The sequence below is a fragment of the Anabrus simplex genome, chromosome 2, assembly GCF_040414725.1.
Source record: "Anabrus simplex isolate iqAnaSimp1 chromosome 2, ASM4041472v1, whole genome shotgun sequence".
In the NCBI taxonomy this organism is placed as follows: domain Eukaryota; kingdom Metazoa; phylum Arthropoda; class Insecta; order Orthoptera; family Tettigoniidae; genus Anabrus; species Anabrus simplex.
Window position 1 is genome coordinate 665,536,689 of NC_090266.1, and position 26,790 is coordinate 665,563,478.

The 26,790-nt window shown below is 41.6% G+C and overlaps 1 protein-coding gene across 8 annotated transcripts in view; it reads right to left on the reverse strand.

Moving 5' to 3' along the window:
• PMCA (plasma membrane calcium-transporting ATPase 3) overlaps positions 1–26,790 on the reverse strand; it is a 1,641,549-nt gene that overhangs the window by 1,061,133 nt on the left and 553,626 nt on the right. For all 8 annotated transcript variants that reach the window (XM_067141188.2, XM_067141187.2, XM_067141184.2 and 5 more), the window contains one exon: positions 4,125–4,187. The gene's annotated coding sequence lies outside the window, so the exon portion shown is untranslated. The remainder of the gene's footprint in view (positions 1–4,124; positions 4,188–26,790) is intronic.

A 26,790-nucleotide genomic window follows, 5' to 3' on the forward strand; every position in this document is an offset into this window, starting at 1 on the left:
GTTACCTCGGAATCTCCACTGATGCAGGACTGAAAGAATACCATATCGCCGTGTGGTGTCACAGGCCTTTTATAAGTCAAAGAAAACAGCCACCAAATGCTGTTTGCGGAGAAATGCATCCTGGATAGAACTCTTCAGACGTACCAAGTGGTCAGTGGTCGAGCGAGCGGCTCGAAAACCACAATGGTACTCTGACAGAAGTCCTTTTTTCTCCAGGCACCACACAAGTTGGCGATTTACCATCCTCTCGAATATCTTACAGACAGTAAGACAAATAGGTCCGTAACTTCCTGCATACTTAGGATTTTTGCCAGGTTTGAGGACAGGAATGACTATGCCCTCTCGCCACTGAGACGGAAACTCACCCTCTATCCAGATTCGGTTTAACACACGAAGGAGATATAACAGACTATCCTCACTGGGGCGTTTCAACATATGGTTGTCGACTGTCTGGTCAGGGAGACGTATCCTTGCAGGTACCTAACGTAAGACCACGGCCGCTTCCTTCCCCTGTCCTTGCCTACCCCTTCCAATCTTTCCATCTCCTGCCCTCTCCACAAAGCCCTGTTCAGCATTGCAATTGAGGCCGCCTGGCCGAGGTACTGGTCCTCCTTCCGAGTTTTATCCCCCGACCCAAAGTCTCGCGCTCCGGGGCACTGCCCTGGAGGCGGGATCTCTCGAGTCCGAGGAGAAATAAACAATGGAGGGTAAACAGGTTATTATTTTTCTTTTGTTATTTGCTTTACGTCGCACCGACACAGATAGGTCTTATGGCGACGATGAGACAGGAAGGGGCTAGGAGTGGGAAGGAAGCGGCCGTGGCCTTAAGGTACAACCCCAGCATTTGCCTGGTGCGAAAATGGGAAACCACGGAAAACCATCTTCAGGGCTGCCAACAGTGGGGCTCGAACCCAAGATCTCCCGAATACTGGATACTGGCCGCACTTAAGCGACTGCAGCTATCGAGCTCGGTGGTAAACAAATTAAGAAATAAAGAAAGATTCAGACCTATTTGTGCCGATGTGACGTAAAGCAACTTTTAAAATATTTATACAGTATACATACATTGTTTTGAGGTTACAAAAACACTAAAAGGAAAACCATCTAAGGCTGTCATTCGGGCTAAAACGTCGTCTAAAGTACCAGAAAAGTCCTCAAGTGAGCTATGTTTTCACTTCAACGGCGGTGGTTCTTCGCCACTTCGCCTAGTTGATGAGGACGGCCTTGCAGTAATAACTTTCTGCTATGTTTGGTAGGGTATACGATGATCTAATTGAATGCGTGCGGGATACCTTTCCTGACACAGATCATAGTTTTGTGAAGAAGAAAACTCAGAATTTAACAATCAGCTTCCGAACGGAAACTAAGAAAATCGAATCCCTTGAGAGAAATGGAGCGGGAGCAGACGGCGTCTACGAACCATATGGTGAGTATAAATTACAGGCTTCTACTGTACAGCACACTTGAAACTAAGTATCTAGTTCTCTTTACAGAAAAGAGGCCATGATTTATCGGTTAATAATTAATAATTATTGCACTACGTAGGTATTATGCTCTTCTACTTTTCACGACATCCGCGCCTCACACCTATCACACATGAGCATATGGTCATGATAGTAAACAAAACGCACGTGGGGTGAGGTTACACCCCTCCAAGGTAATATTTATGAGGTTAGGGTTGTTCTCTTATACAAAATCCACTTACTACGCCTCTCCAAAATGACGAAGGGAAGGGCATCTGACCGTAAAAGTGAGGTTAGGCCCCTCCATGATGTTCGGCTTACTTTCTTACGCGAATCCACATTGCCGTACTAAAGATGGCGTCGAGAAGGGCATCTAGCCGTAAAAGTGAGGTTACGACCCTCCAAGATGGCGACTGTGAAGTTAGGCATGGTCTCTTATGCAAAATCCGTGAATCAGCGTTGCACTAATACTATACCAGGGGTCAATGACCTCGGGTCACAACTCGCATAGGAACACTAGGTGCCAATGACCTCGTGGGAAAATGCTGATTCAGCACCCATTGTTTCCGAACCGCTGTTGCTACACTACTCATATGAATTCGCCCTCAGATTATAACAGTGCCATAGTATGAACACTTTCTGATCTGTGTTCTGCCTCGATCTAAAGATGGAAGTAACCCCTCTACGCCCATCACATCGTCATCTGACGAGGCTTCGAAGGAATCGAGGCTCCCGGTAGACCGAGACGCTCTTCGGCGGCAGGGAGACTTCCTCTGACAAAAGTGCAATGGCTTTGAGGAAGATGCTCCAGCTGGCGCTGACCCCCCCCCCCCCCCCTCTGGATGGAGAGCACGGTTTCTACTTGATCGAAGGAATGAGGGGGCGCTTGGTAGCGCTCCATTATTCCACGCCTTTTATTCTATGTTAGACGGGCTGAGGGCTACATTTGAAGTCCTGGTCGATGACACCGCCTCCTTAGTAGCGGCTTGCACCAAATTCTTGGGGGATGAATACTTGGCCTTCCTCCCCTGTTTACTGGTTTAGTTTCCTCCGCCGGCACAGACTTATTTGTGGCCGAAAGAGGGGAGTCTTTGAGCGCCGTTATCTTCTGTATTAATGCTGGAAGGAACGAACTTGACGGACTGTCCTACGATGCTACAGTCTAGTGTCTTAACAAGTTCATGCAAGAAATTAAACTTACGCTGCACTTCCTGGTATGAGATACTATCATTTGGATCATCTTCGCACCAATAGATACATTTTCCATCTCGAGGAAAATGGACCAGGGCAGTTCACTTGTTAGGTGTGCACTGCACCGCGCCATGAGCTTTTCCACATGTACCACACAAGAATTGTTTCGAACAACGAGATATCATGATCCGAACATTTGGTAGTTACAGCACCACATCGGAAGCGAAATATACGACCTCAAATCACAAAGATAGGTCGTTACTGTTTCTGTAACAACACTGACAGCTTAAAGGAGACCGCTGCCTTCGCGCGTCTCACGACGTGTCTCGCCACGGTTCTTTATGTCTTCCATTAGCTCATTGTGTTCAAGATCAGACCGCGGCAGAAGATCACTCCGGGAACCAGATTCAGATTTTACCTCTTGCATTTTGACGGAGAATTCGCTTAAGAGGTCACACTTTAGCAACCGATCACTTCGGTCTGTGGTGGTGTGCGTCTTACATTGCGCATTTACTTAGACGCCTATATTTCTACTGAACAGGATTGAGTTCACCGGCTTAAAGTAATTCCCATCGGATACAGTAGCAAGCAGGAACCTAGGGAAGCTGGAACCCATTCTTTCACGCTGCGCATGTTACCGCGGGGCTGCAACCCGCAGAGAATCTAAAGTTAAGGACTTCGTCGGTGGACCACCCTCGGCAGCTTTCGAGTTTTTTTAAGCCATGCCCAAAAGTATCCTCCGCGAACGCCGCCTACTCCTATCACGGACTGCCTCTAACAGCCACGCAGCCAAGGCAATGCCCACCTGGCTTGAAAGGAACTGCCCGGGGGTCCGATGTTAAATGATGCCATATAGACATGTACTCTATAGCGTATACAGAGGGGTTCCATGCTCAGGCATAGGCTGTGCGCGGACCTGTCATTTCAGGCGGATACTACAGCCATGGTACAGGGCGCTCCCATCCGACGAGATATTGATACCGTCTGCGCTTTTAGGCGAAGTCACACACGCAGCACGTACATACAATTTCGAATCTGTCGAACCTTCGAGAGGGGACCGATGGCCACATAACCCTTCTAATCGTGTTTTACGTCACGCAGGGAATACCTGTACATGTATTCACACCCTCTCACTCACAGAAGGTTTAATACACTTAAACCGTGCTCAAAACCAGTAGCTTGCCAGGGTCGTCCCTTACAGTCACCTCTTAGGACAGGCAGGAGAATAAGGGTGGGTGTATTCTTTACCCCTTCTCCCCAGGGATTGGACTTTCTAACATAGCTCATGGACGTTTCCGTGTCATCCTACCCTTAATTATTTACAATTGTAAAACTGGTAACATCAATATAAGGTCTCTCCCTAATTGTATTAATTACTACAGGTACTAATGTACATAGGAACAGGTTATGAGACAAGTCCCCCCACACACCAAACATACTGAAATGCAAGTAAAATGGCACTCCACTCACCTAACTTCAACCAACGACGGTCCTTTTTTATATCCGGTTCATCGGGAGCCTCTGTGGTGGAATCTGGAACAAGAAATTAGTACAATAGAAGTCCTATTTCATTCAACAGTGCAATATCACCAGGCGCATGCATCAAGGGCGAAAGATTACATAATATGTAGGAAAATCAAACATGTGCCAGCAAAGGTATGTTTTGCAAAGAAGTATGCCGACGTCAAAACTGCATTTAACTGTACATAACTGACCTTGTTAGAGAGCTTTCAATCCTTTGGAAACTGTCATGCTCGGCAACTACAAGACAAGAATTTGTAATGTCTGTGCCTGTTCCCAATATAGCTGTTAGAAAGGCATTTTTGTATGTGATGTGTTGTGACTGTACTGCAGGAAATTTTGATTTGAATGTGTTCAGTGAGAATGCAGTTGGCTTTGAAGTAGAGGGCATATAGGTGTGATTCTTATTGTGCTGGAGTGTCAAGGATGTAGCCGCCAGAGCTAATATTTCTGTTAATGTTCCAGTATTCACATCCAGTGCCCAGTAAGTGGGTGACAATTGCATATTCTGCGTAGTGTTTTGAGTGGTCTGATGTGTTCTATGTACCCGGTTTAGAAATTATCCTTGTCCCAGGAGTATGTTGGTAATATATTTACTGTGAGAACAGTTGCGACTTAGGCATAATTCTTTGCAATACTTATAATTACTCGTACTATATAATCGACGCCAACACTTAAGGTAGAGTCTTCTACCGCTTTTTCCCCACATCTGTGGGGTCGCGTATATACATTTGTATTTATTTATTTGGCCCTGTTTTAGGGCCGGATGCCCTTCCTGACGCCAACCCTATATGGAGGGATCTGATCACTATTGCGTGTTTGTTGTGATTGATAGTATATTTATTGTGTGAATATGAAGAGTAATAATAATAATAATTTCGTGTGGCTATTTCTAGCCGAGTGCAGCCCTTGTAAGGCAGACCCTCCGATGAGGGTGGGCGGCATCTGCCATGTGTAGGTAACTGCGTGTTATTGTGGTGGAGGATAGTGTTATGTGTGGTGTGTGAGTTGCAGGGATGTTGGGGACAGCACAAACACCCAGCCCCCGGGCCATTGGAATTAACCAATGAAGGTTAAAATCCCCGACCCGGCCGGGAATCGAACCCGGGACCCTCTGAACCGAAGGCCAGTACGCTGACCGTTCAGCCAACGAGTCGGACAATATGAAGAGTAAAGTGTTGGGACAAGCACAAACGCTCAGTCCCCGAGCCAGAATTAATCAGACGCGATTAAAATCACCGGCCCGGGCGGGAATCGAACCAGGGACCCTCCGAACCGAAGGCCTCAACGCTGACCATTCAGCCAGTGGCAGCACTTAAGGTAGAGTGTATTATCGTTGCCTACGAGATATACAAGGCCGGGTCATAGCTACTAATTTGCTGCTGAAAAGACGGCCCGACCGTGTTCACGGTTTGGCCGCTAGATGTCAGGTTTCTGTTCTGCTCTTGGCGGAATTTAACATTGTGATTTACGGAGTAATTGTGATGTTGTGATGTGATGATTTTATGCGATTTATTGTGCGTATTGTTTGTCTGTGCGTGTCCGTGTGGTTGAAAAGCATCTTGCACTGTTTTGTACCTCTATATACTTCGGATACCACTAAAAAGCAAGAATATGTGACGTTCCATAATTTTCCCTCGGAGTGCGGTTTAAGAGAGAAATGCCGGCAAGCTATTTCGAGGCACGAGTACTGTATGTAGCCTGCACTTTAATACATCAGATTTCAGTGTAAGCATATCGATCAAGCGAATTCTCCCCAACGAAGTTCCTTCTGTTTTTAGTGTATATCCTGTTGACAACAGAAAAGTGTCAAACGCAGGAAGGTTCCAGCTCCAAGATGTGACGTATTGCCATCAAAATATAGTAACATTTCTGATTCAGATAATGATGAACATACCATATCTTCAGCATATAACTGATCTACGTCACCCACAAACAAAAAAGTAGTACCTACAGTTCTAGTTTCTATGTCAAGGAAAGTATCTATGTTAAATCTATATATATATTGAGATTTCAAATGCCAGATTACGGAAAACCGTATTTATATTGAGAAATAGGATACGGTAATGACCGAAATGTAAACCAAATTGAAAATAATTTTACAAATTATCATTTAGGAGCTTTATTCCTGTTAGAACAAACTGAATCTTACGGGAAGAAAAAGTGGAATACGGAGAAACGACGCTAAAAATTTGCATCCTCTGGCATAGGAAAGCACCTACCTGCTACAGATTTGAAATCCTGGCACTGATTAACTGTACCACTCAGAAAAATTATATAGGATTTTCTAATGATGAAACGGGCATAACATCGCTCTCCAAACAGCGGCTTCAATACGAATGTCGGAACATCAGATGTGTGGAGGAAAAGGTAGGATAGCTGATAATTTATAACATGGTGATGAAACCCTAAGTTATATATGACCGTAATCTCGATCAGTTTATAGGATACACTGAGGCAGAATTAGAGAAAACTGGAAGAAGTGACAAACTCGCTAATAGACTTCTCTGCTTGTTTCGTGAATTACCTATTTCGTTTAAGCAAAGTGTAAGAAATACGTTGTAGAAAGTAAGTCATACAACTACTCCTGGTCTATTTTTTTTATCTCAGATCTGTTTGGTGTCTTGTGAAATTGCTAGTTTTAATGATTTTTTTTTTGTATGTTTTCGTACTGGAACGTGTTGCAATGAGCGGGCGACACAGCTCAGTAAAGAACTCTACCGGCTCTGGTCGGAAGTATGAGGCAGAATCTAGTGTGCTGTATTTCCCGGCCTTATATATCTTGTAGGCAACTGTATTAAAAATTTTCGCTTACTCGCTGCATAACGCTGTGGCGCTGAACTTTTACATGGGACAGTTGCGAAGATTACGAAAATATCTACGAAAACCAAAGCATAGAACTGTGACTGGTTCAAATAAACACGTGTAAAATATTAAAGTTTCGTAATAACCCACAGCCCTTGAACAAAGGCTAAACATTTGGAGAGCGCGCACCAACAGATCGCGCGGTTCACGGCAAAACCACACTCCAGGAACGCTGTAGTACCCGTCATATTATTATTATTATTATTATTATTATATTATTATTATTATTATTATTAATTGACCCGATTCATTGGATTTTATATTCTGTTTTTCATCATTTAGACTATAATAATTACGTATCACGCGTATTATTTAATCATTGGATAAGGGAATTTTGTTTGTAATTCTGTATATTAATAAGTGAGATTTGTTGGTTTGAGATAGTCATACTGTAACTGGTAACTGGCCAGATGAGCTGGCATATTATTTTGCAATCGAGGCTAAGTTGAACCGAGACTGTGAGGTAAGTAAATTTTCCGCTGACATGCTATATAGTAATCGTTTATGAGCGTGGACAAGCTTTTAGGCATGACTGATGATTTCAGTGCGTGGTCACATGGTTTCGACCGAGTGTCTGTATTCGCTAGCTGCCGTGTGTTTAGGTGGAAGGGATGACCAGATAGTAGGGAGATTTGTGGTCATTACGAGTTGATAAAAGTAGAGGTAAGAATAGTTGGCCCGTCGAAGAGTGGTGGTCAGTACTAAGAGGTGGTCTAAGTGTTCTAAGAGGTGTCTGAAGAGGTCTTAGAATCGTCGAAGAGGTCTACGAGTGGTGGTTTGATCTTAGTAGAGACTGGTACTGGGCTGATAGTGAAACATCATCTACTTGTGAGGGACTTCGCAATTTAGTGGACGTAACCGCATTGGAGGTTACTACACTCGGGAAGGAAATGTAGGTCAACTCCAGGTTACATAAGAAAAGATTACAGCAGACTACTTCTGACTTCAACTCAGTAGTTTTTCCAGGAATTTCAAGTGGTGTATGCATACATCAGGTAATTACACCATCCGACATGTTATGCTTTAATAACATGAAGAAGAATGTAATCAGCGGTGTTATATTTCATTCCAAGTTCATGCAAATAGCTTTCTTTATTTAGATTAAATTTTATGCTTCTGTAACAGCAAGGTATATTTTTGTGTTAAATTAAAGTACGACAATGTTAGTTCATTGTGACGTTAAGTATAGTCATAAATTCAGTTTTATTTTAATAATAAGTTATTCTATTTCCTCAATTGTGGACATACAACCGTAATCTACTATTGTCCTGATCATATTCCTGTATATTGCCAGATGTGTGAGTTTACCACCTCACGCCTTGAGATAATTGAGATAAGAGGCATGCTCTCCGAATTTTGTTGGGTTTTTTTTACAGCAAATGGCGCTCAACAAATATAATGTATATTGTGTGAGAGAGATTAAGGTGTAAGTGTAGTGGGAGTAGTTACACCGTAATGCCTTATATTTATATTATTTGTCTACGTAGAAAGGAAAAGGGCAAAGCAAGAGACTAAACCTTTATGCTCTACAACGGATCTCGTTCATATTATGCTATCTTTTACCATGTGTGTTCTCTGCCACCTACGACTATTTCTCAGTTATACAAGCAAGCAGTTACACAGCAAACTTAGGTACTGTAAGTAGCCTATTCGATAGATTGTTGCGTACATTCCCGTGTACAGCATCCGATCGCTACATCACGACCTACGGAACCATTCTCGTCTAAGCTGGAAGTTTGCTCTGGTGAGAGTCTCGCTGACAACTCCGCAACTCTTCACGACAGAGCAGTAACTAGGTTGTGTGTGTGATTGCACAACTAGCTTTTCCACATGACGGGCAATGCACTAACAACGACTAAACATGATATCATCGCTCGTGGGTTGTCAATGTCTGGACCTCAATATTCTGAGTTGAACTTGATTGTCTTAGTTGTATAGGCTCTCTTTTTTTTTTTTTTTTTTTTTTTTTACAAGCGAATGCAAGAAGTACTATTTAATATACCATTTAAGACAAGAATACAAGCCGGGCTTGTAGCCGCTCAAGTAGAGCGCTGGCCTACGTCAGCCACGTATCGGTAGATTTACTGGCACATTTAAAGAACTGTCCGAATACCGTAAAAGTAGCTAGTGGGACGTAAAATTATTACAAGAATGCAAATGATAATATAAAGCTATAGTTATACAACTTCAGTTTTATGCTCTTCTTTCAATGAATAACATACCCTAAGTTTACAGGACCAGCCTTAAAATCATGAAATATGTTACGATACAATGTTTCCTATTTACACTCCTTTCTCTTAGCTTCTGCGTACAACTGACTCCGTTCTTTTGGATCGTACCTAACCTCCCCTCCCCACTTTGCAGCATACGATTTAAGCATGTGAACACTCACTGTTACAGCTTCTGTATAGTCACTCAAAAATGAAAAGATAATGAGCGCTTGGTATTACATATCCCTCGCATGTAATACGGTAATTTATCAGACTTAAAACTGTTTTATTGTTCTATTTCAGGATGACCCAATAAATGCACATGCACGCAGGGCGGTCGGAAACAACGCGAACCGGGTATATGAGCGTTAGCTGGTTGTTCATACTGAAATAATCTGGTAACTCGCGCCGTTGCTATTTCATCGAGTGCTGAAGTTAGCCAATTCGATCGCTTCGCGGGCGAATTAAAGTGGGGTTTGTGAGGCGATGTTGCTAAATCTGCACGTGACTTAACACCGGCTTGAATCATGCCGAGAAATAAGCATCAGACACTAACATACCGCGGGTTTCAGCCGGTGTCACCGTATCGCACTTGCTAAAGCCCGACCCCTCCCCGGGTGAGTATTAGCCCACATCTGTCTCCCACTTCCTTTCCCTCCCCTCCTCTGAGGAACAGCAACAGGCAGCGGCTGGCACTCTGACATAGCAAATACGGCAAATTCGTCGATTTGAATCGCGAGCCCGAAGTAACAAAGTAACTTCATTTATTCGGAAAGAAAAATTATCTGCCAATCCGATTGCACCCCTGATCTTTTGTCGGTATAATTCTGATACACCCTGTGTATATACTCCATTTGTCCATTAATGATTCCTTTTTGGAACCCCTCTGCCTTCAAGTACCTATACATACCTTCCCTTCTACACTAAAATGTGTGTGATTACTAATTATACTTGCCATCATATTATCCGTAGCCGACTTCTTTGCTATTTTAAAATTCCCAGTAAGTTCCTTCCATTTCTCCTTACTTCCGCAACTATTTCTAACCATTTCTTTCCAACCTGCACCACCTTCTTAGTCTCTCTGCTTATGTAGTTTAATATATCGAGCGATTACCATTCCTTACCTTTTTTAAAAGTTACATACCTGTTTTCACATTCCTGAACAATTGCTTTGAACTTAAACCCATCACACAGACCGTTTACATTCTTATTTACTATTTTTCAGGGATCATAATTACTTTTTAAAAACTCATGCTTGTGTTATCTACCATACAGTACTGCCTATTAGTCCTACTTTTACAACCATAATTTCTATCATATTTATTTTAAACTATGACGAAAACAGCTTCGTGATCACATAATATCTATTACTTCAGTTTCTTTATAGAGCTCATCTGGTTTTACCAGCACTACGTCCAGAGTATTCTTTCCATTTGGTTAGTTCCATCACATTTTGATCCAGCTGTCCTTCCCAAATTAATTTGTTTACTATCTGTTGGTCATTCTTCCTGCATTCTCATTGCCTTCCGAACTGACAGTTTGTAAATTGAGATCACCGTCTACAATCACGTTCTTCCCACGTCATTTTCCACAACATAGCTGATTATTTTATCCAATAATTCCGCATCAGCGTCGCCCTTTCGAGTTCTATACCCCAAAAACATCAACTTGCCTACTATCTCTCGCGATAAGCCTTGGATCTAGGATTTAGTGTTTCTCGTCAACTTTTTCTTCCACCAGTATGAATACTCTCCCTCCGACCGTTCCTATTCTGTCTCTACAATGAACACTCCAGTTTCGTAAGAAAATTTCCGCATACATATCCACATCACTTCTCAGTTAGGATTCAACTCATTACAACATCTGGTAAATATATTACCGACCCCGCAGTGAACGGGTAGCCTGCCTGCCTCTTACACGGAGGCCCCGGGTTCGAATCCCGGCCAGGCCAGGGATTTTACCCAGATCTGAGGGCTGGTTCAAGGTCCGCTCAGCCTACGCGATTTCAATTGAGGAGCTATCTGACAGACGGCGGTCCCGGTCTAGAAACCCAAGAATAAGGCCGAGAGGATTCGTCGTGCCGACCACACGACACTTCATAAACTGTAGGTGTTTGGGCTGAGCAGCGGTCGCTTTTAGGCCATGGCCCTTCTGGGCTGTTGCACCATGCGGTTTGGTTTAGTAATATATATTTATAAAATTACTTAATTCTATTCCTTTCTGTACAACTTTTACTGTACACAATTTTATACCTTGATAAATCTGGACCCAAATTTATATAGAAAATCGGTCCCTTCCCATGTAGCATAACCCATGCACTGTCGAAAAGCACATGTAGTTGTATTTTCTTCAAAGAGGTATGAAGTGATCCTTTATAATTTTGTCCTTGAATAGACTGGCGTTCCATTCTCGAATTTCTCTTTAACCACTCACTAGACTTGTTTTGGTCAGTCAACTGACCATTACACGTTGTGCTCTCTTCCAGTGGGGAAATGTGTATGTGACTGTGTGCTTAGTAGAATATGCAAATTGGGTAGGCCCTACTTGGAATGTTGGGTTTTCACGATATTTATTTCGAGTAGTCTTTGAAGCATATTGAAAAGATGCAAAAAAGCTCAAAATATATTTTTCATGTCCTGAACTTTAACGTGCCAGTACATTATCTGACAAGAAGGGCACACATTCAAGGGCTGTTAGAAAGCTAACAGACTGTAAGAATTCGAAGCCACAACTTCCGAGCTCCGAGAGCTAGCTTCTAACCAACTACACTAAAGAGCCAGTCGAGACTGGACAAACTAACAACGCGATTCATGTGGAATTCCTGTGTGTTGACACAGTTTGGAAGAGAATAATTGCCATTTAATGGATATGTTTTGAGACGCTACAACATTCTGTTATCAGTGTACACACAGTTTGTGTCCCGGATATGAGACTACGAATACTGGAAGATTTTGCTCTTCCTCTAAGGACAATTACCTACTAGTTAGGCCTCCTCTATTATCATAATACTACACTGTAATAAGTAGTTATTTGAATGAACGAACGAAAATACTCTGATGTCCCAGTCACGGATTACCAAAACTGGGGAGAGAGTATTCATTTATACGGTATAATACATTGTTTTTTGTGGTACACGATATTAAAGAAAATTCAACTAAGATAATGTTACAAAATTATTTAACTATAATTTGCTAATATACTGTATACCCTATAAATAATTCTTGGACGTATCTTTAATGATTAGATGGCGTTTGAGGTACTTCCTGGACTTCAACTAAAAGTCGAAGAAACCTCCATATGTATATTCTTACTACTAGCTAAATATCTGTTTTCACCTTCTTTAAATTTTTCTTCCCACATTCTTATAATATTACATTGTTTTTGCTGTTCTCCCCGGTGTATTCCATTCTATGTTTAATAACTTAACAGGAGTGTAAACTTGAGCTTCATTTACGATTTTACCTATCTCCTTCCAATCCATAATATATTTCTCTCGATCGTTGTTTCTTGGCTAGGTGTGCCACTTGCGCATCTTTATCGCATAACTGCATCGATTTTCCTCATGTCTTATGGCTTTATTATTATAATATACTCCAATCCGCCACCAAATTATCCCTCTCATTTTCCTTTTTGTTAACATTTCAGACCGTTTTACTTATTTTACAAAATTCTGCAAGTGCTCTCTTGCTATTATTTTCTTGTCTGTCTTTATGCCTTTCACACTTTGGACTACCACATTACATAATCCCACACCATCCTTCGACAAATTTATTTCCCAGTGGTGCCCCATTCATATGTCATCGTAGTTACTTCACCCCATCCACCCAGTAAAATAACCCTCATTTTGATGTTTAATTTGGTGCTGGTATACCATCCTTATAATTTCACCTCCTGCCCTCGTTTTAGTCTCAACCAATATTTAACTGTTCGTTTAACAACATCCGCCCATATACTCACCCTTTCACACAAGCCTCACTACTTTTTGCAGTACAGCTTGGCAATCCCATTATTAGTTTGGCGAATTTATTTACGACCCCATATAATGCTACAATTCCGTCTTCTAATCCACAAATTTCTACTCCATAACTTTGTTTTAAGTACTGAGGGCCGGTTCTACCACCTACTGGTAAAGTAGCGCGTAATTTGCCCTCCGCGTAAAAGGATGTTTCCGTTCGACCACCCCCAGGTAGCGCTATCGGCAGCATAAATCGTAGTTACCCGGCGCGTAATTTCTCGGCCACTTCGAGGGCCCGATAAGACTTTACCTGCCGGGCAAGTTTTGAGAGTTGAACATTATTAGCTGTATTTCTGGTGACGTACAACTTAAATTAGCTTAATATACTGAAAAAGCATGATACTGTAACAGTGGCTGATATTGTATTACAGGATCTTGAACATTAATGCTGCCCTTGTGTTGCAACGGTCACACCAGCCTCTCGCATCGGTAGCGCAGGGAACACATTTTATACGTCAAGCTTTCGTAAAGAAACTTTAAAAGGATATAAAATCAAAATCTGTTTGGAAATAATTTCAAATGGGTTTTAATTTTCTACTTTTTCAGTTTTCAGACACGAGGTAGAAGTTAATGTATGTGTTATAAACGATGAAGTGTTCTCGTAGCGTAATGGCTAGCACGCTTACTTTGTAATGCAAGGTATGCAGGTTCGAGTCTTTATTATGACGAATCTTTTATTTCCATTATTAGCGTTGTGTTAATCTGTATGCCTCTTTTCATACGTTCTTTTGTTAATAATATATTTCATTGAAATATTTAATCACAGTATTATGTCTACTAGGAAATTGCTTTATATGTATGCTACGGTACTTACAGAAAGTGGTGTTATAATTAATAGCACATAGGACTGTCGCCCAGGTAGCAGATTCCCTATTAGTTGTTTACATAGTCTTCTTGTAAATTATTTCGAAGAAATTGGAAACTATTCCATTCCCGAATTCCTCTTCCTATGAATGGATATTTATCCCGATTAGTTCTTTACATTTACAGTAGGTACCTTCCAACTTTATCTTCATAAAGTTAAACATTAGAATGAAATGCTTTATCAATAAATGGAAGCATGTGGAATTAAACGAGGTCACAGAACTAGTTGCAAATAGACCATCGTGGAGATACTTAATCAATTCACAGAAGCCTGCAGATAGAATGCTCAAAGGCAATCAATCCTTAAAGAAGATGTGTGTGTGTGTGTGTGTGTGTGTGTGTGTGTGTGTGTGTGTGTGTGTGTAGGCCTACGTAGGGCCTATATGGAAGCGCGTAAAAGAGAGTTAAGAACAACGGCAGGGAACGAAAATACTTTTTTTCCTAGGGGCTTTACGTCGCACCGACACAGATAGGTCTTATGGCGACGATGGGATAGGAAAGGCCTAGGAGTTGGAAGGAAGCGGCCGTGGCCTTAATTAAGGTACAGCCCCAGCATTTGCCTGGTGTGAAAATGGGAAACCACGGAAAACCATTTTCAGGGCTGCCGATAGTGGGATTCGAACCTACTATCTCCCGGATGCAAGCTCACAGCCGCGCGCCTCTACACGCACGGCCAACTCGCCCGGTAAAATACATTTTAAAATGTAAATTAGAAATACGATGAAAACCTGCGTACCTTCTATTACGGAGCGAACGACTTGATCAATCTTCTACGAGAATACTTTTCAAAAACGCTACATTACATGACAGGTTATAACGGGCGTAAGAAAATGTAATCTCGAGGATTTTAATCCCAATTAGGTATTGATATTGAAGATCATAGATTAAAATCACGAAAGCTTGACATAAATCGTTATCCATAACTCTTAGGACTCCCCTTATTAGGCTTCTTGGTGATAATCAGCAAACGCAAGCACAGGGAAATAAGACAATCGAAATGAGTTTCATGCATCTGACGATAGATAGCACCACACTCGAAAGCGAGAAGTCGCTGAAAATCAGTCTAGCCAACTTCGTATATCGGTGTCTAGCTCCGGGTAGCTACCTAGCGCTTGCACGGAGGTGGTTGGGCGCAAGCCAAAGTACCAGCCGATTTACACCTCCAGGCAGTTTACCTCCCGGGCAGCTGCCAGCCACTTTACCAGCAGATGGTAGAACCGGCCCTGAATTAAATACATTTTTCTGAATTTTATACTGATGTTCGGGCATCTGTCTATTCAGTATTTTTATACTACCATTGGCATTTACTCCATGTTTGCTCTACCTTTTCTCCATCCGCCATTGCTATTGATAACTGTCCTTAGGTATTCAAATATTTTTCAACCACCACCACCGTTCACTTTGAAAGTTTGTCACCCCTTTTACACGCCATAACTGGTTTTCTGTGGATTCATTTTTAGATAATTTACTATCTTATTAATACTATTTTGCAACTTTACAGGTGTTGTGAATAGGATATCACCTGCGAAGATCAGACCCGGAATATCTTTGTTCTCGAAACATGGATAGGCTTTCTCAAAGCCTTCCGATTGGAAGATATCATTAAACAAAAATAACATGTATGACAATGTGCAACCCTCTTCAAGACCCAGTTTTGAAAATCTCTCTCACTACTACTCCCACCTTTCTCATTCATAAAGCATTAACATTCTGAATGTTCGTTTTCAATTGCTCTCTTCCTTGATATTCCGTTCTGACTCAACTTATATACGACAGCCCATCTACACACCGAATCAAAAGCTTTCTCTGAATCGATTGCCGTGATGTACAGCTTGCCTTTTCTTCCTTAATCTATTTATCCATTACTATTTTTACGTCAATTACTGTATATTACCACTTTTCCTCATTCCCTTTCTGAATCCTGATAGGAGTCACAACAGCATCGAGCAACCCTCTGCCCAGTTCTATTCGCGAGTATCGCAGTATATATCTTACTTAGTGAATCTAGTAACGTTATCCCTTTATAGTTATTTGGATTTTATCCCTCACCCTGTTTCTTATACGGGGTGATTCTCTTGCATCAACTAGTTTTGTTTCATGCAGACGAACTAACGGGCGGTTTTATAAAGCGGTATGTCATGAAAGCATGTGGTACGCACAGCAAAAACAAACCTATCTTTGTATTTACCGCCTAACCATAATAGAAGTTAAGTTTTAACAGTGTTCAACAATGGCAATCACGAGTGCGTTCTCTAACATACATGATAGACTGTTATGCCTTTCAGCTTTCAGTCTGCAAGCCACAGAATTTACTAAACGTCGCCACAATCCTCTATTTGGAACAAGTACTGTGGCCTCATTTAGTTCTATACTTCTTAAATCGTTGGAAACTGAGTAACCATCGTCGTCTTGGTCTCCCTCTACTTCTCTTACCCTCGATAACAGAGTCCATTATTCTCCTAGGTAACCTATTCTCCCCAAAATTATACGAAAATAAAATTTCTGCGAAACATGAAGGGGGAATTGTGACCGCGTTGAAACTATTACATGAGCTATAATCTGCACACATTGTGTCGCAGTGCACTATAGCGTAGTTGCTAAGGGGAAATAAAGTAGGCAGGTCTTCAGTGTGAGGTGGGAGGTTCGAATCCGGGCCGAGGATGATTACAAAAACAAAAATTAAAAGTTTTACCTCAACGTACGTGAAGTATCCTCTTTTACGCACATTTTCAGTGAATGACTGACACTACGGAGGACCGATCTGATATCAGCGCCGAGTAAGTACGGAATAGGAAGAGGGGGAACCAAACTACGCTGACTATGTTTAGCTACGGTTGCAAATGCCGGAAGTGATGATCTTTGTTTATGCGCATCTGGGCCCCACTGCTGAATAGATCTGGCACGCAGAAGCATGGTCGGTGTTATTGATCTGCAAGTTTCGGTGATGAGTTACCGGTGGTGATCGGGATTTTCTAGCACTTGAGTGTGAATTACAGCGAGTCACAATGCAACTCATACATTAGCAGAATATTTCTTTGAGCATTTACAAACATTTTTATTTCTAGCGTGTTTTAATTCTGTTGTAATAAATACACAATTTCCTACTCCAGTATTCAAAATTAACAAATATATTTCATCTACAGAGGAAATTAAAATGCTCTTCTCAAACGTACACAAAAAGAACACAATGAAACTCATAAACGCTGTAGTACTGTAGGTCCTTGAAGTTCTGAGTAAGACAATTATCTACAAACTCAGTATTTTGTTGGATATCCCTTGGTTCGTCTAACATCCCACAAACGGAGAGGCATGGATCGAACCAATTCTTCGTATTATGGACTTTTCTCTCATTCTTCGTGTAAAGCAGCTTTCAGGACATCTTTGTTGGAAATCTTATGTTTCCCTATTGCCACTTCTAAGTGATGCCACAAGTTCTCTATAGAATTTAAATCTGGTGATTGAGTTTGTCTTTCCAGCACCTTTCGACAGTTATAGAAGAACAGCATTCTCACTATGCGAGCTTTCTGCTTGCGGTCTTTATCCAGATAATACTTTTATTGATCGTGTATTCCACGTTTGTGAGCACTAGCAGGCAAATTGTTTTTCATATGTTCAAATACACGTTTTTATCCATTATGTCAATGAAAGTCAACTTCCCTACACCACTATCTGCCATGCAGCCCCAGGCATTGACACCACCTCCATCGTATTTAACACTTGGACGCATATTGGTAGGTTTTTAGTTCATTAGGTTTTCTCCAGACATTAACTTTCCTCTCTGATTCAGAGAGTGAATTCGCAGTCATCTGCAATATTACCGCTTTCCAGAAGTCAAAGATTTTTTCCCGTGTGCTCTCTAACAAACCGTCGCCTCTTCTTCCTATTCGGTTTATTGACTAATGGCTTTCTCCTATTTACTCTTCCATGCCTATTACTTTTCCTGATAATGCGTCTGTTTCTGGATGGGCTTTATTCCCTGTAACTTCCTCAACCGTCACAGCAAGTTTTGGAGCACTCCATTGGATTCTTCTTAATCTCTCAGTATCCAACGTTCATCTGTGGAGTTAAGGATTCTTTTCTGACTTTGTCCTAGTTTTCAATCCGGTTGATACTATCTATCACACCTACAACACAATGCACAGTTTCTCTTAATGATGTTCCTGTTTTATAATTAAAAATCATCAACTCTCTCTCCTTTCGAAGACTGGCCTCTCTGACGCTCATTATAACACTATAACGTACCTTTACTTTGCAACACTTGACGATATACTCAACTTTTTTCCTGCGCTTCGTATTGCACTTGACAAACACTGTTTATACCTGTCCATCGATGTCTGTATGAGATTCCTTGTGACCTCGAGCAGCAGCATAATACCAAAGAATCATACTTTTGTTAATTTATGGACAAGATGACTAACAAGTAGTGGCATAATAATAAATGATGGACACGTTATATTGCAAAGAAAATTTTGACAAATATAATCACCCAACTTTCTGTTCATAACAAAACAGATTACCATCGTGTATGAGTTTCATTGCGACTCTCTATTTGCTTCAAATGCCCCCACAGGAAAAAGCCCAATGCAGTTAAATCCGGCTACCTGGCGGGTCTAGGAACAGTTCCTCTTCTTTCTATCCATGTTCTTGGATGTGTATCATTCAGATGGCGACAGACGGCCAACATCGAATGCGGTGGAGCTCCATACTGTTTAAATCACATCGTTAAACGATCTCGAAGTGGTACATCCTCCAGCAGAATTGGAATTCCATGGCAGAGAAAGTGCAGGTAGCGTGTGCCTGTTAAATGATCCTCAAAGAAATATGGTCTGATAAGGCGATCACCTAAGATTCACACCAAATATTCACTCCCCATTGTATTCGATAGGCTGCCTGTTGCACACAGTGAGGTTTGTCAGCACTCCAATGGTGCATGTTGTGGCGGTTGACGGATACATTAATCCGAGAACAAGATTTTCGACAGGAATGCTCCATTATTTTCCACATTCCCTAATAGTCACCGACAGGAATTCATTCGAGCTTCGAAATCTCGCCCGTGGAGCTCTTGGTGTAGCTGTAGATGGTAGGAGTGATATTTATGTGCATGCGGTGTGTTGGGGTTACGTGTGGTTCTCGCGTGAAATGTCTTGCTAAGTTCCACACTGGCCTGGTATCTGTGTCGAACAAACTTCGCTTGTTCTGGACCCGCGACCTGTATTCCCGTATTTGTGTTTCTATTTCTGCTTTTAGCAGGTTTTTCATTTCCCGGTCTCGATCGCGGTGGTATCGTGCCCAGTTGCGCCTGGTTTTGGTTACGTCTAACGAATTAAGTCTTTGATGTGGGCCGGTATTTCGATGTGTTGTATTTGCACTTTTGTACCGGTTCGAATCCTACATCCTTCAATTTTTTTTGCATCGGTATAATGTTTTTAATACTTGGGCACAGGCCAGTGGGTGCCACATGCAAACGGTAGAACGCCGCTGCTATTGATACTGTTTTTAGCTGCTCTGCTATACGGCTTGAATGAGTCTCTTCCGTCATTCGCCATGTTTCCCACGGATGAACACGTAGACATGCTCCTTATCTACGGGGAAACAAGGAAAACTTGCATGCCAGGCAACCAGAGTACGTCTGTACCAGGAAAGATATTTTACCTACAGTCACGGCGTAGTTTGAGAGCTAGAACTACCTTTACCAGCTATTCCTTTCTACAGTGAAATCCATTTGACTGGGCGAGTTATTCTGGTCCATGCCGTGAATGTGTGCCTACAATGACAATGCTACGATTGGCTAGGTCGTGGGAGAACGAGCACTGAATAGCCTAACGAATGTCTTCCCATAGGATGGCCATCGAAATTCACAACATATTTGATTCCTTAGTTTTCCTAGAATATCTTTACTGGGGCTCACGACTATAGTTCATAGACTTTTTGCTAGTGGCTTCACGTCGAACCGACACACACAGCTCTTATGGCGACGATGGGATAGGAAAGGCCTACGAATTTGAAGGAAGCGGCCGTGGCCTTAAGGTACAGCATTTGCCTGGTGTGAAAATGGGAAACCACGGAAAACCATATTCAGGGCTGCCGACAGTGGGATTCGAACCCACTATCTCCCGGATGAAAGCTCACAGCCGCGCGCCCCTAACCAATCAAGACCTTTCCTGGTAATGAGAATTCTTAATACAAATTCAACAAGTTCTCATGAACTAAGAATTTAGCGTTAAACAAATTTTATTCTTGGGTAGACAATCACTCCTTGATCGTTTTCAGACAATCTTTACTAACTATATGAAAAAGTAACTACACTTAAAAATTAAACGAGACTACATTTCCTCTACAAAACGCATTGTATCAAATATCGTTTAAAAAAAACAAAAAAAACCGTTCCTTGCCTGTACGGGCAATAACGTAAATTTACATTGAACTCTTTCGAAGTATCAAGGAGATATGAATTTTAAAAAAGCAAAGTCATCTAAGTACAGGCCATGAAGGCCCTTGGAGGCGTGGAAGGTAAAGGCTTCCACTTTCCGTAACCTCGGCACTTTATGCGGTAGAGTGGTTAGTTCCACGCTCGACCGATACTGCAGTAGAGCGTCTAGCCCTACTTCTAATCAACCTCCAAATCTGATGTTATTCCTCTTAGGGCTTCCTCTGAATGCAGGAGTGTTCGTGTAGGAAGTGGATGCTCCTGAACTCCTCGTCTCCAGAATACTGATTTGGTGTTGCCCAAGAGAATTGTCACGTGCTAGTATAAAAATCCTCACGAAGATCTACCAAAGGTCTTACATAGGGACTGAGCACTTCATTGAAATATTTGCCACCTCTCAGACATCTACCGTTTGTAAACTAAAATGCAGGCAGCCTAAATGGGGTCGAATCAAAATGCCTGCACAGGGTAACCGAGATCTGTCTTACATTACAGAGACTCAGATCTTATGGAGACGATTGAATACGACAGGGCTAGGGGTGGGAAGGAAGATACAATGGTCTTAAAGGTACAGCTCCAGCATTTTCCTCATATGAAACTCGGAAACGGAAAACCATCTTCAGGGCTGCTGACAGTGGAGTTCGAACCCAATATCTCCTGAATGCTAGCTAGCGGCTACACGCCTATAACCGCGTAGCCAACTGCCTCGGTACCGAGATTATTATTATTATTATTATTATTATTATTATTATTTATACCAGGAGTACACCTTCCTCGGCTATATAAACTGTTCTCTACGGCCATTAAGCCAACGGACTTAACTTTTAAACTCCCAAAGAATTTCGTCTTCTACAGTTAGATGGTTCTATCATCGATTTGCTAGCTCACACACGGACTAAAAACAAATCTAGAGCTTAGGAAATTTCATTTTTGTTATTGGTAATCCTTTTTCTGAAGATTGTTTTTTTAAATGTACCGAAGTTTTTAACACTTCAGGTAGTTCCGCCCATCTTATCTTCCTGTCAGACGCTTGTAAATATGTTCTCTAGCCAATCAAACCCGGGGATGTGTACAGGAATCCAGCCTATCAGCAAAGTGTAGTTCAATTTAACGTGGAAGCTTCCCTTTACGGAACTACAAAAGCAGGGCACTTTAGGGCAGTCTTGTCTGAATTGCTCCAGTGCCTGGGAGTGCAACTTGACAGAGGCCTAGGAGGCAGGGGCGCGGCCTGTTTGAAGAACATCCAGCGATACAAGGTAATGGCAGAATTTACTTAAACATGTGATAGCACCTGCGGGCAGCTTGAGGGGAAGGTTTCAGCAGTGTTCTTTGATGTAATTTTGTAAACTGGTGGTTTAAATGTAGGATTTTAGGCGAAGTTTGAGGACTGGTTCTATTGTCTGCTGGGAAATATGTAATGTAAGGGAACGATTAGTGACACACTGCCGTCTCCCATTCAACCTTGCAATTAGGTGACCAAAGTTTTTATCCTCTAAATTTTATAAATCTTGTCTCGGCCTTAAAATTTCCGCCTATCCCTTTTTAGTATGGGATTAGCCTCTGCATCTTCTGGCAGTAAGCCTACTTAGGTTTCTAGGTAATTTTTATAAGGAGTGCTTGTGTTTTGCTTCCTTGCCTTTTGTTAATGGCCGGTTATGTGCAAACTTTTATTTTTACTCTTAAGGCCATGTAGTATGGGTAATTATGCCCATGTTTATCCTGTATTATTCATAACGTAACTGTTCTTCCTTTTAGTCCCCTTTGGGAACAGTGCCTATTATTGTTGAGCAATGATGGAACCTTTGAAGTGAGGTCACCCGATAGGTTGCCTGGTGTAATTTCAGTGTGTTAAAAGAAAATGGTCGCCTCTTAGGGGCTATACTCTTGTACTTCGAGCTCAGACTCCTCTGAAGTGCACTTGCTCGGAGCAACTCTTCCTCTTTGAAAACACTATTTGTCAGGATCAATAATGCTCTTTGTGTAATTTAACGACTAGGTAATTATCTCAAGTTTTTGTACCTGATTTAGAACTTCTAAGTCCCAGGTATTGTTAGAGCTGACGAGCTCGTTATTTACGCTGCAACTGTTCCCTGTTACTCTAATAGAGTTTCTATCTCTCAATTTTATGTTAAAAGGAATCAAATAAAATTTCCAAATTTGTTATGTTAAATGCTGTTCTAAGTAATCTCTTGTCCAGCCATTCAACCCAGGCACTTCGTATTCCTCTGAACCACGGAAAATCCGTAAAATAATAATAATAATAATAATAATAATAATAATAATAATAATAATAATTATTATTATTATTATTATTATTATTATTATTATTATTATTATTATTATTATTATTATCATTCACTGGAGCCATCGAGGACCACATTTAAATCTCGCTACAATTGGCAGTGAACTTTGCTTTCTTCTGAGCTCAGAATTCCCTCATTCTTTGAGTGGGCCTGCTTGCGTTCCTCTGCCCAAGGGACACCGTGTCTTTTCGGTTGTTCGTCTCGGTTTAGCCCGTGCGTCAATACCGTATCAGTTTTCGGAAGAGACCTCAGTCAAAGAAATCTTCGGGTTTGATTTGTAGCATTTGAAGGTATTCTTTGGTCTTTCTAAACCAGAGAATCGTGGTTTTAGGTTTTGAATCAAAAGTGAAAGATCTCTTTGGTCAACCCGTTTCCGTCTATTCGTTTGAGGTGACCGTAAAATCGTGCGCGAAGTTTGTTGAATGTGTAACTTGTCTATTTTGATTTAGACTTCCTTGTTGGATGTTTTTTGTGGATGCCATTCTCGTAATTGGATCCCATGATTCCTACAATAATTCTGCGCTTGTTTTCCTCCAGTTCTTCGAGGAGTCCTTTGTTAGCATTTAGGGACAGAGTTTCGGCTGACTATGTAACTACCGGCTACAGAACCGTTTCATAGTGACGTATTTTAGTGTTTTGTAAACGGGATTTTTTGTTGTAGATCGTGTGTTAAATTTTATACGTTACTTGAAGTCTGCGTGTTCGTTCCCTACGTGCTTCCTTGTCCAGTCCATTTTTCATTATTTTCTCACTCCGGTATTTAATTTTTTCTACTCGGCTGATGTCCCCATATTCCGTCCGAAATGTTGATTGTGCGTCTATGATGTTTTGTTTGTAATTTACGTTTCCAATTACTTCTGTTTAAAAAAAACTATATCTAGAGGCCTGATTGTTCGACGATTTCCTTTAACAGTTTGATTTGAATCCTAGCAGTTTCTACGTTGTTTGACAGAATGGCGATGTCATCGGCAAAAGCTAGACAGTCTACCGAGATCCCCTTGGATTTGGTTCCCATTCTCAGTGGACGATTTATTTTACTTTATTTTTAAAATAAAAGTTATGTATCCAGTAGACTACCAGATTAGTAACCCTTAGCTATTCTGCAACACTACTCGCACGTTACGGCCTGTACAATTTCGAAAAATTGTGGCATATGGTCAAGAAGAGTTTCATATCCCGGAGTTTGCACTGTAATATATCCTCGTTAATCTTTACCCAACAAAAGCATGCCCAATTGAGACATAGCAAGACCTCTCATACTGTAATGTCTTTTTTTTTGCTGGGGGCTTTACGTCGCACCGACACAGATGGGTCTTATGGCGACGATAGTATACGAAAGGCCTAGGAGTTGGAAGGAAGAGGCCGTTGCCTTAAGGTACAGCCCCAGCATTTGCCTGGTGTGAAAATGGGAAACCGCGGAAAACCATCTTCAGGGCTGCCGACAATGGGATTCTGTATCTCCCGGATGCAAGCTCACAGCCGCGCGTCTCTAACCGCACGGCCGACTCGCCCGGCCACTGTCATTTTACTTCCAAGAGTAATTCTGTACAGTTCTCGACACACCGGATGAAAAAGAAAGTTAACTAGCACCTAGGGTACCAGTTTCAGCAAAATCAGTCTATATCGAAAGATAGCCACAAACTGATCGGATTACCTGACCGCGTCTAGTGAGAGAAAATCTGGTTTTAAAAAGGCCAATATATTCTAATCACCTCGTAAGTTATCCTCGAAATGGCTTACCTCAGTTCCTTCATATCAAATAAAGCAAATACTGGGGTGGTGCATAGCCTCTTTCCCACGGTCACAACGGCAGCACAAATTATCGATTCACACATACAGCGAAAACTCTCCGTACGGACACGCCTCAAATACGAATAGATTATGTCCCTACTGAAATCATAATAAAATCAGCTCTTTTACGGACACGGACATCAGCTGAGAGTCCTAAAAGCTAGCGTTGTCCCTTGACAACGGACAGAACTTTAATTCTGAGACCTAATACACTATCAGGTGCATCAAAAGAGGGAACTTTAGTTTCGCGGACTGTACAGAAATGTACCGTACAGACAAGACAACAAGGGTTCTGCAGTAGCACTGTACATACCATCTAGCATCGTTAGTAAGTGGGTGAATAAAGTCAAAAAAATGTTATCTTGACAGATGGGTCCGAAGTCCAGTTACCGTAATCAATACGACACTACAGTAGGTAACTTCTTCCTTTCACTCACTTTGCGATTGTTGTCTGGAGTGCCATGGCATCTAAACGTAATGGTTTGCCGATCAGCGGAGTTTAATGGGCTATTTAGACAATGTTCAAACACTCAAAACGAAAATGTACATCCAACTTCTACGCAAGTGTCTTCCTTGTTACTACAGTGGTGCCAAGGTCTCTTACCTGTAGCAGTAGCAATGCTCATACGCTGCGAGACAACCAGCACAAGGCATGAGTAAGAGTCTTAACCTCGATGATAACTAGTACACAACATGGAAGTCCATTTCAAGCATGTTGCCGAGATCCGTCACGAGACAATGACCTTGACATCACTGCTCAAAAACTTATATTTCTGTATCGAGAATACTACCTGGAAAGACCATTCTAAGCAGCAGAGCGACTACGTTCTAGATCGTATCACAGACACAGTCGAACCTCGATATCTGGAACCTCCATTAGTCGAATTTTCAGTATCTTGAAGTAACTTAAATGTCCCGGCCGTTTGTCCTATTCCTTCACCTGGATTTATTTATTACTCGAAATTAGGTTACACGAATTTCTTGATTTCTCGAAACAAACATTCCCTCCCTTGAAGCAAAAAATACTCTAACTCGAATTCTACGCAACAGTAACTGCAATACGGCATTTGTGGTTTGTAAGGAACAGTTAACAAGTAAAGAAAGGTTTATAGTGATGTTGAGAGCTAACATGACGGGAACCCAAAAACTTCCAATGATCGGAAAATCATTGAAGCCTCGCTCTTTCAAGGGTGTGAATGAATTACCGGTCACATACGAAAGCAACCACCGAAGTCGCGGATGGCAAGCTCCATTTACGTACCTCCGGCTGCGTGGTATTCACGACAAGTTTCAACGTGAAGGGAGGAAAGGTTAACAGTAACAAGCAGAAGAAACTGGATTTTTTTTCCTAAGGTACTGTATCCTGTCATAATTAAAGCGATACCGTAAAATGGAGTTTGTATATTTTTAAATACTGTTAAAAATAGTGTATTCAATATAAGCCCGTAGATACAACGTACACACAATTCAAGTATGTGCTATACATGCTCAAAAACTATTCTCTATATCTCGAAATAAAATTTAGCTCCAGAGGTGATTCGAGATATCGAGGACCCACTATACCGACACACTGATCAACTCTGAGAACAAAACTGCAACACTCTGGCGTTTCTTAACACATTACTGGAATGAAAGTGTCAGGGAAGATCTGATATCCTGGAGTAAATACTCCCAACTGCTGCTTCGTCCTGCGACTTCCACTAAGTTTGTTAAATTAGAAGATCCAGAGCTAGTAGTTTTATTTAAGGCCATGTTCGATAATGAGCTGTGTACGTTTCTTTGGCAATTATTGTAGAAAGGTGCTGTAGCAATCCTCAACTCTGGGTAAAATCTTAAAATTGCCGGGCTGAGTAGCTCAGACGGTCAAGGCGCTGGCCTTCAGACCCCAACTTGGCAGGTTCCATCCTGGCTCAGTCCGGTGGTATTTGAAGGTGTTCAAACACGCCAGTGTCGGTAGATTTACTGGCACGTGGACGAACACCTGCGGGTCTAAATTCCAGCACCTCGGCGTCTCCGAAAACCGTTAAAGTAGGTAGTCGGACGTAAAGCCAATTACATTATTATTATCATCTTAAATTCTGAGGACAATTAAGACTAAAAGAGAAACTTGTGTTAATTTTTTTTCTTTTTTTTTTTGCTA